Source organism: Panicum virgatum, chromosome 8N (assembly GCF_016808335.1).
Source record: "Panicum virgatum strain AP13 chromosome 8N, P.virgatum_v5, whole genome shotgun sequence".
In the NCBI taxonomy this organism is placed as follows: domain Eukaryota; kingdom Viridiplantae; phylum Streptophyta; class Magnoliopsida; order Poales; family Poaceae; genus Panicum; species Panicum virgatum.
This window is the reverse complement of record NC_053152.1, coordinates 17237741-17246563: the sequence shown is the minus strand read 5'-3', so window position 1 is coordinate 17246563 and position 8823 is coordinate 17237741. Positions and strand designations below refer to the sequence as shown.

At 39.8% G+C, this 8823-nt stretch overlaps 1 pseudogene; it reads left to right on the top strand.

The window, feature by feature from the left end:
- Nucleotides 1-1012: 1012 nt before the first annotated feature.
- Nucleotides 1013-8249, top strand: LOC120684846 (annotated as a pseudogene).
- Nucleotides 8250-8823: the final 574 nt, after the last annotated feature.

The window sequence follows — 8823 nt, the reverse complement described above, 5'->3', positions numbered from 1 at the left end:
CAGAGCTTTTTCTCAACGTCGGATGAACTGACGCTTTCGAGGTTATAAGCGTCGGATCAACCGGTCAATGGGTTGTTCTGAGTTAGGGTTTTTGGTGTTTCTATCGAATGCACCGGTGCTTTAGTCTTTACGAGCATCGGATCAACCGGTGTTACTTGTGAGTGTGTTGTTTTTGCTCGTTCAACCGGCGCATAGACTTTTCTTATCGTCGGTTGAACCAGTGCTTGACGTAGTGCGTTTTGTGGTCTCTCTGGACAACTACACCGGTGATTCAATTCGATTTTGTCGGATCATCAGGTGTAGCACCACCGGTTGAACCGACGCTTTGTTGAGATCTACATCGGATCAACCGGTGCTTGTGTTATCGTGCTACAGGCTCTGTATCATCGGTTTAACCGACGCACTCAATTCTGTGAACGTCGGATCAACCGGTGATATATACCTTGCTGGTTCTCATGCTGTTTTCTCGTGTTCGCTTCCGCGCTTGTTCACACTTATTCCTAGGGGTGTTTTGTGTTAGTGTAGCTCCTCTATACTCTGCACTTCACCTAGGACTCTTGGGTTGGGTGCATACTTGGGATCAAGGCCGAACTTTCGTTTGCAAGAATTTTTGATCGGCTCCCATTCACCCCCCCCCCTCTGGTCACCTTTCTCGGTCCTACACATAATGCCAGTCACCTTAGGGAGATGATGTCTATCACTATTGGGCTTTTCTTACATAGTGGAAGTCGTATAAAATACAAATAGGTCATATGCGAAGTATTTTCCCTATCAAAAATATTGGTGAAACTATATATTTCCTAATATATTTTCTCACGTATAATATAAGATGTCTGGTCGGCTCCCCTTACACAAAATTCCTAGTTCAGCTAGTGGCAGTATGGACTTGAGAGTATACCAAAGCTACCCGTAATGTGTCCATCATAGAATGCTACTGTTCTATTTGTAAGTAAAAGATTATTGGCATATGTTTCCATCTCATGGAGGGCTTTTGTGCTAGCACGACAGAAGTATGGATTTAGAGATACCATTTCAAATCTTGAGAGAAATTACAGATGGTTTCTCCGAGGAGCGGAAACTTGGTGAAGGAGCTTTTGGAGTTGTTTATAAGGTAAGACTCCTTCATGCTCTTCCTTATGGATAAATATATTCTATGCAAATCTGGCTAGCGCAATGATGAGTTCTTTGAAACAATATATGGTATTATTGCATACAGCAAAACAACAAATATAAGATGTAGAAAGAGGGTCAGCTTGTACTGATTACTGACGATTTATATTTTGCAGGGAGTGACTAGACAAGGAGATGATGTTGCTGTGAAGATGCTTCGCAATTCCAGACTAAACTTTAAGCAGTTAAAAAATGAGTTCTATAACCTCAAGAAGCTTAATCATCAAAACATTGTCCAGGTTCTGGGATATTGTTTTGAAGCAGAGCAAAAAACTTTTATCATGCCCGATAGAAGCAAGGTGTTTCTTGACGAGACACATGGAGCACTATGCCTGGAGTATGTGCACAATGGCAGCCTTCAACGACTTCTTTCGGGTACCCTCTGCTGTCCTATTTTCAGTATGCATTGTAAGAGTACTTGTATAGTTGCATTTGATTAAGAATCTTTTTGTTTACTGCTGTTGCAGATGAGTTTTCTGGACTTGAATGGCTCACACGGCTCAAAATAATAAAGGGGACCTGTGAGGGTCTAAAGTATATTCATGAGGACCTAGAAGAACCTATTTATCACTTGGACCTAAAACCTGATAACATATTGCTAGATAAGCATATGGTTCCCAAGATTGCAGATTTTGGTTTGTCCAGGATCTTTCGTACAGAACTAACACGAATCACACAAAATCCTTATGGAACACAGTAAGCTAAATATCTCAACTGAACATATCATTTTTCTAATAGTACAAATTAAGTCATGTGCTTTGGTCATGTATGATGCAATGCAGAGGGTACCAGCCACCAGAATACATAGACACAGGAGAAATATCAAGAAAATTTGACATATTTAGCTTGGGTGTTATAATGATAAGGATAGTGTCAGGACCCGAGGGCTACCCCAAATGTCTCGATATGTCTTCGGACAAGTTTATTGATCAAGTAAGAAATGATATTTCTTATTAACAGGGCCCTTTTTTAACCTAATACTATCTCATATTTACAATGGAATAGTATATATCAGCCTAGCTTGACAGTTCAATGTATCAGGTCTAAAAGAACTGGAGGAACAGGTGGCAGAAGACATACGGTAGTGGTTCCTTGGTTGAAGCATATTGCCACCAAGTAAAGACATGCATTCAAATAGCATTGTCATGTGTGGAGAAAGGTAGCCAAAAACGGCACAACATAGGGAAGATTACTGAGAAGCTGAATGAGATTGAAACTGCCTTTGGCGAGGTAATTAATATCACTTGAGAAGGGGTACAATGGATAGCTAAGTTAGGAAATAATTTCAATAAAACCGAAATCATGTCATTAGTTCACTTAGTTATTTTTTCTAGTATATTAGCAATTGTTTCTTAACACTCAACAGTATAGATCCCTCCAGGATTCAGGGACTCAATAATATGCAAACGTTTTCCAATCATTTAAACCGCATAGTGACTATGTGAAACATATTGATTGATAGAGAAAGATCAAGTCGATTACTACATATATAATGTTTTCTCTGGAATTGAAAGCTATATTAGTCGCATCATCTTCATATCAAACTGGATAATATATTAATATGTAGGCACATGAAGCAAGAACTTATGATTATTTTTTAGATACTAAAGTTATTTGGCTTGACACAACCAATTTATTGTGTAACATGCAGAGGAGCTGTTATTTCAGGTATTAACAATGCTTAAACACAAACTGATTGTCCTGCATCTTAAGGAAAAAACAAAACATTGCACTGCTTATGCTAAATTGTGATTTCTGTCATGTAGACAGCATTTAGCATAAGCTTTGTGCGGGAAAATGGAAAAACTAAGTTTTTGCATTATATTTAACCACCACTTCCCCTAATCAAAATTATATACATTGATTCGTATTGATATGTAAATCATTGTTGAGAATGACTACACCATACTAATATTAGTTGAAACATCAAGAAAACTTCCATAATATACTTTTTTTATTTAACTTACACATCATAATCAAATTGTTACGCTAAATGTCATCTTGAAAATTAAATCAATGTCTTAAACAACATTATTAATCAAATTGTGTAGTTTGTTGACAAACCAACCGAAATATTGCAGATTCCCCAGAAAGGATGTCACAAAAAATTTTCTAGAATGCCAATGCATAATACCAAGAATATAGATATGAGAAAGGAATCAGAGGATATCAAAGGCCAACACCAGAATATTACTTTTATGATGGGCCCTAGTTGCAGTAAGCTGGAATTTGTTAATGTATGAGAAGCATCGTCAGATGTAGTAGAAGAACTCATTGTTGGGAGGACAGAAGAGAAAGGGAAAATAATTGCTTCTTTACTTGAGGGTATGTCAGAAAAGATCATCATCCTTCCTATATATGGTATTGGAGCATTGGAAAGACAACTTTTGCAAGATTGATTTACAATGATCCAAATTTCAAATGTTTTTCTCATGTATGGGTTGATGTGTCCCGGAGATTTGACTTGAATAAAATTTGTGAGTCTATGATTTCACAACTATCTGGAAAAGAAAGCCAAGCTATTGAAAGACAGATAATACATAGTTGCCTCGCGAAACTACTTTCTGGTAAGAAGATTCTGATTGTTTTAGATGATATGTGGGAGGATGATCAATTCCACCTGCAGGAGTTGAAGGATATGCTATATCATGCTGATAGCAACATAATTATTTTAGTAACAACACGCAGTGAACGTGTTGCCGGGAGAATCTGTACTAACCTTCAACCATACAAGATATTACCCTTGACAAATGAGATGTGCTGGGATATAATAAAACAAAGAAGTGCTTTTGAAGATAGATATGACAAAAAAGGGTTGACGGATATTGGAAGGGAGATTGCCAAAAAAGTGTGGAGGTGTGGCTTTAGCAGCTCAATCTTTAGGCTTCACTTTGCGGTCCATGGATTTTGATCAATGGATTAAGGTGAAAGACAGTGATACCTGGAATGAACCTATTTCAAATGATGCATCTTTGCCAAATCCTGTTCTTGCATCTTTGAAGTTAAGTTATAGCCATATGGATTCAAACTTGAAGAAATGCTTTACCTACTGCGCAATCTTTCCAAAAGGCCACAAGATAGTTAAAGATGATGTAATTTATCAATGGATTTCTTTGGATTTTATCAAGCCAACAAGCATACTCTCAAATATGCAGCTTGGTGAGAAGTATATTATGCAGCTGCTGGGACTGTCTTTCTTTCAACAATCAGTTTCACCCACGGTGTGTTTTTTTCTACATAATTATACTTCCTTTGAATTATTCTTACTTATAATTCAATCAATTGCAATTACATATTACGATTTTTGACAAGTCATAACTAACTTGTAGCCCAGACTTCTTTTTTATAAAAGAAACAAATGGTGGTCAAGACCTTAAGAGACACGGTTTATTAGGGCTACTCTTTTGTGGTCTCGGGTAAATCTACACACACTACTAAAGAAAACTTAATGGAGGCGGCCAAAATGGCTTTAACAAGGCTGGTGCATCAAATGCCTCGGACGCAGATCACGGTTAATCGAAGCATTTACCGCGGCGGTCGAACCGAGACGGTCTTTTTAATGTAACCGCCTCTATTAATCTAATACTAATGGAGGCGGTTTCCTTACCACGCCCGCCTCTGTTATTCGGTATTAACTGAGGCGATCCCCTATTACAAGCCCGCCTCCGTTAAATTTGAAAACACATACAAATCAGAAAACAGGTGTATGAAAGGTAAACACATATATAACATCCATTCATGTGTCGATTCACAATCCATGCATGGCACACACAAGTTCATATTACATTCATATATTCACATAGTTCACAAAAATCACAAGTACACAAAAATCACAAGATGTGCAGTAACTTTTAGTCGTTCATGTCGAGGTCGGCTCTCCAGTTGCGTAGCTTCACGTACTTCTCCTCCATCGCTAGCTCGCTCTCGGCATAAAAGAACTTTCCCCCAACATGACAACATTCGTCGGTGACAAACTTACAAATGTCAGCTATTGTTTGATTGATGACTGTTTTGTCCACCTTTTGCTTTCGCCACCATCCTATAGATTTTTTGAGCTGTCGCCAGCCATGGCTGTAACTTCCACAAGCCCTGAGGTAGTCACAAGCATAGAATCCACACAAGACAGAGTCTTTAGGTTGCTTGGGACACTGCGTGCATGTAACACATAGTCATTAGGACATAGATATCATGCACGATGTAGTAGCACATATGATTCTTCATACGTATAGGGAATTGTCACCTAATGCACAATTTTGTGCCATACTTCTACTTCTTATGGTCGGACCTCCAATCATAGCTTTCGGGGTCTTCCGCGTATTTCATATAAGCGTTGTATGTGACAACAACAAATTTGATATGTATTTTGAGTGCATAAAAGTATGTGACGCCACTTACTCCGTAGACAGTTTTTGAAATCTTTGTACCCCTCTTAGTTCGTCGTGCGCAAGTAGAATATGACAGCCTTTCCATCCTGACGATAGATTATAAATACAATCCAATGGCCCATGATGCTCAAACTACACATTTGAAACAATATGGATCTCAAATCTTGAAACATGAAAAACGGTGAACCCAATAGATATTGCAAGTATTGTTTTAAATTACCCGAATTGGTGCGCGGCAAGGATACACCAATTTGTGATTCGCACTATCGCTGCCCGCTGTTGCTGTTGATGATGAGGGCTTTTGTCCTCTTTCATTCACCGACGAGGTCGTCGAAGAGTTTTGTTCAGATGCACCAGTGACACTCGGATCTGCTTCGCCGTGAAACTTCTAGACAGTGTTATTCTCGACAAAACCATTGCGGATCAAGTGAGATTGCACCATGTTATCTCCGTGGATAAGTTTCTTCTTGCAGCTATTGCACGCACAAATGGTGCGCTCCCGACCAAGACACACACGATGCTTTTTCGCAGCGGCAACAAAATTTCTCACATGATGCAGGAAAGACAGATCGTTGCCAACGCTCGGTAACTTGTATGTCCACTCTTCCATATCGATGAATGAGATCTTGCACACACAGCAAGAGACTAAAGTCATACAAGCAGATCAATATAAGAAAAAATGCATTCAAGTAGCTTCATATCCAGTTTTCTCTCTCCTCCATTTAGACCTAGATCTAGATCTAGAAAAAAAATGTATAAATCATGTAAAAAAAGAGAAGATGAGAGTTGGATAGTAAGAAATCAACCTCTTACGATATCGATGCCCCCCTTCACCAAATCCAAGGGTAAAACCTTCCCCCCTCTAAAATGGACAATTTTTGTGTTTTGAGCTTGAAACACGAAAAAATGGAGGAGCTGCAGGGAAGGAGGGAGCTAGGCTGATTTATATAGGGATCTTAAGTAAGGCGGGCACCATAAAGAAACCCTATTAACTGAGGCGGTTGCCTTAGGATGAACCGTCTCGGTTATCATTTTAACCAAGGCGGTCGGCTTAGAGCAACCGCCTCTGTTAATACATCAAATCGAGACGGTTGTACGGTCGCCGACCGGCAACGGTTTTTGCTTTTTGTAGTAGTGATAGTCATGAAGCATAAATAAATAAATACCAGACCCCGTGTAATGTTGAATTAGCCTATTCAAAATATTGAATCAGAGTTTGGACCTTGTTGAATCATGTATCAGACGTGGAAAAATCTAGGTGAAGTGGGGGAGAAAGCTATGAATAAATATCTGACTCCCGACCAATGTTGAATTAGCCTATTCGAAATGTCGATATAGGTTCCACAGATTGTTAAATGTTGAATCTAGTGTAAGAAAATGTTGAATGACATCTGTGGAAGGAGATTGATGGACTGCAATGATTGTGCTAGATGACCCTAGTGAACTCCAAAATTGTATTACAAAAACTATATAGGAGGGCCTGTACGCCCCACGCCACACACAGGCAGGGTTCTCAGAAACGCATTAATACATAAGAACACCGCAATTTGTCCTTATGCATTCCCATGTTACAAAATTATTTTGTTATTTATTTTTCTTGATTACATATTAATAAGAAATTTTGGAATTAAAATATTTAACTTGATTGATTTACCTAAACAATGAGTTTTTGAAATGGAGAGCTGCTGATTATATTAAAAAAAGATGAAGCTCGACCAAGTAAAACAATAAATGCAAAAAATAACATAAAAACAATACCAGCCAGTTAGATGGGGCATCAACCCACACCATAGTGTCATTGCACTATCCAACACAACAAACTGCATCAACCAGTTGGATTGGGACATAAAAACAAACTACATAATGTTCTTGCTCTACTCAAACACTCCACCACCCGCCTCGTCACTCCAGAGCTCCCTCATGGCTCCAAACTTCTAGTAAACGGCCCCGACACCATCACCGCAACGGTACACTACCAACATCATCACCATATGATGCACTCTTTTTCCTTTTTTATTAATTTTTTGAAAAGAAAAACTAAAGAAGCAATGCCTCCCATGATAGACATGACCCACACCGCTGTCACATGTCGAGAGGCTCAAGTTGCCGCACCCACACACCCCATTGGCAAATCCTGGTACGTGCCACAGCGTGCCGCCGGGTCGAGCAGATGCCCCGGTGCCTAGCCGAGCAGCGTGAGCAGCGACGCAGAAGAGAAGATTTAGCTGCAGAGGTCGCAGATCCGAGCACCGCGGGGTCGATGCATTGAACCGGCCAGCCGGATGGGAGGCCTTGCCACGTGCCACCATCGACAAGGAGAAGAGAACGTGAGGGAAGAAAATGAACGGGGTAAGAGGGAGCCCGGCAGCCACGCCTTCCTTGCGGCAGCTCCTCGAGCAGCTGCGAGGCGGGAGAACCGAGCTGCAGGGCGGCGGTGCAGGAGGAGTCTGGCGCCGTTCTGTGCCAATTGATGTTGAATGAACTCTACTTGAACAATGGTTGGTTTTATGTGTATTTTTAAATATCTGGAGTGCCCTTTTGGTATTTGGTTCTTGTTGTGATTTTCTTGCTTTGATTCCGTACGTCTCCAGGAGTAGTAGCTGTGTCTACTGTATTTTTAAAAATGGCTGTGCATTCTGTTTTGCCTAAGAGCTGATGCTACCATGCATATTCTTTCTGTTGCAGGCTGATTAGGTGTGTAAATGTATGGATAATATCGGTTCGGATTTGTTTAGATGAGTTAATATACGTCCGTACCTGAGTCTGGATATTTAGTATCCAACGCCGTATCCAAATTTGAATACTTAAACTTAGATTTTATGATGTCGATATCTATTTATATCTTATCCGATATATTTGACACTATCCATACCTGATCCGAATCCGAGAAGAACAATAATTATTTGTATTCATATCTGCAGGTATCCAACCGTATCCAATCATTTTACATCCCTACAAATAGAGGACGACATGAATGTTACAGTACTCACTATGCACGATCTGGTGCATGACTTAGCAAGATCAATCATGCTTTGCAAAACTCTAGATGCTAGCAAACAATGCAATGCTGGGGGAAGTAAATTCCAATTTGTGTTACTCAATGATTGTACCAAGTCACTGAAGTCATTCACGCAATATCCTACTGCGATAAGAGCACTGTGTTTTGTTGGCACGGACAAAACTGTGCTCCGTGGTGCATCACTTTCATCAGCTAAGTACCTATGTGTCTTGGATTTAAGTAAGTGCTCTATACAGAAGTTGCCATATT